Source organism: Portunus trituberculatus, chromosome 47 (assembly GCF_017591435.1).
Source record: "Portunus trituberculatus isolate SZX2019 chromosome 47, ASM1759143v1, whole genome shotgun sequence".
Lineage (NCBI taxonomy): Eukaryota > Metazoa > Arthropoda > Malacostraca > Decapoda > Portunidae > Portunus > Portunus trituberculatus.
This window is the reverse complement of record NC_059301.1, coordinates 22,598,518-22,600,729: the sequence shown is the minus strand read 5'-3', so window position 1 is coordinate 22,600,729 and position 2,212 is coordinate 22,598,518. Positions and strand designations below refer to the sequence as shown.

The window sequence follows — 2,212 nt, the reverse complement described above, 5'->3', positions numbered from 1 at the left end:
TGTACTTACCTGGGTTGGCACTGGGCCGAACCCTTCCTCCCCAAGGGCCCATCCCAGTCCCGAGGGTGTGGGAGTAGTGACGCGGCAACCTTGCCGCTCCTCACACGGGTCGCCATGAGCAATGACCTGCCACACACCACGCCCCAGCCACTGTCATGAAGTGAGTCCTCTCACCGATAAAGGACCCCCCACTTACTGCTAGTGTCCGGTGCATGGCGCACAGCGTGCCCTCATTCATGGCGAGTTGTTCATCCCAGGGAGCCGTACACACCCTCCATACTTACCTGGCACAGGAGACATCGTGATCATGAAGGCGGTTCTCCCAGGGTGAGGCCTGCCATTGCACTCCAGCGGAGCTGACCCTTGCGATCAACCCAAATGTGGTTAACTCGAGTGCAAATGTGGTTAACCAGACTGTATGGAAGGAGTCCTTATCACCCCTTTAGGACTTCCACCCACCCCCCACTCTGCAGGCAACATCTGGTGAACAGCAGAAATTGATGACGACCCCTTGCCTAGTGTGAGGCGCTGCAAGTGGATGATTATTACTGAAGCTTGAGCCCGCAAAGGAAAAAAAAGGACCTGCTGCCAGTTCCCTGCCTTGGGCCCCAGGCCGGACCCGACAGCCACCTTCTCCCACAGTACGGGGCCCAAGGCCGTCACGGCTCTCGACAAATTTTGGCCGAGAATTTTCATTTTTCATTTTAGATTTTGATCCGAATCGAAAATCATCGATTGCAAGTGAAAAAACGAGGGTGTTTGAAAAATGTGGAAAAATCATCTGATCAGTGAAACAAGACAGGCAGCTTTGCATCGCTGAGTATTAGGAGTGTATGTCTTGCACGTTTGTTGCCCGTGAATATCGCTATGCACATGTTCCTAGATGCCTGGATAGAGCCAGTAATGCAATGGCAGCTGCCTCCTTCATGGAGAACTGTAGAAGATTAGATGAATTTCTGGATAGGGAGGATGAGTGGACGTTGTTATATTATGTCATATACAAGAACTACCACTTGTTTACCTGCCTTTTATGCTCAAATGTTCTTTTAAAATAAAACTGAATTTCTTTATATTATTAATCATGAAGCTGCGTTAATGTGAGTGCTTCACATATGTGTGAGTGCTCCACATATTTGCAATAGAAACTGGATGAAGGGGCTAAGATGAAAAGCAGTAAAGATATGAAGTGTTGAAGGGTTGATGAGTGGATAAGTGAATGAGGAGAGGGAGTAGGAGCTGTTCCGCCAGTATAGATTATTTTAAGCCATTGCCTAACGAAGCAAAGAAAGTGTCATGGCACGGCATGCATTAAGATTCCTTGGACTAACGATTCAGCACCTCTCAAGAAAATATAGCGCGCGTGGAAAAGAGGTATCTTAATAGAATATTTAAACTATGGTAAAAATTTCACCATGCTTTAAATAAATGAAAATAACCATCAGATGTGTAGCCATTCGTAAATTCATATCGAGGACAACCTAGATGATATTTTTTCTTTCTTTAATGTAAGAAGGGAAAGTTGGTCGAGGAGAACAAAAACGATCAAACAAGGTTCACGGAGATCCCAATTCCCGAATAGGGTCAAGGGAGTTAGCCAAAAGAATGGGATAATGTCTTGAAACCTACCTCTTAAATTTATTCAAATCATAGATAGATGATAATACTGAGGCAGGAAGGGAGTTCCAGAGTTCACCAGAGAAAAGGATGAATGACTGAGAGTACTGGTTAAATCGCATTAGAAAGTTGGACAGAATAGGGGTTAGAGAAAAAAGAAAGTCTTATGGAGCAGGCCTCGGGAGGAGGGAAGGCACGCAATTAGCAACATCAGAAGAGCAGTTGACATGAAAATAGCGGTAGAGGTTAACAAGAGATGCAACTTTGCAAGGGTGAGAAAGAGGGTGAAGACGGTCAGGTAGAGGAAAGGAGTTGATGAAACGAAAAGCTTTTGATTCCACCCTATTTAGATAAAACAGATCAAGGATGAATAAAATCAGCAGCAAGAAATGTTGCTTGGGCCACTGTCGTCACCAGTGCGTGAGGAAAATCTTTGAGATGTCAGTCACTCCAGACAGAAGCTAATGTATCGGATGTTCAAGACAAACATAATTGAAACTAAAAGAATTATTTACTTGTTCTTTCATCTGTGTAAGGGTCAGGGCGTAAAGCTGACCAGCGGTGAGCCTGTGCCCCTGCAGCATCTGACGCTCCAGAA

At 45.4% G+C, this 2,212-nt stretch overlaps 1 pseudogene; it reads left to right on the top strand.

The window, feature by feature from the left end:
* Positions 1-276: 276 nt before the first annotated feature.
* LOC123498261 lies at positions 277-410 on the top strand (annotated as a pseudogene).
* The last annotated feature ends 1,802 nt before the right edge of the window (positions 411-2,212 follow it).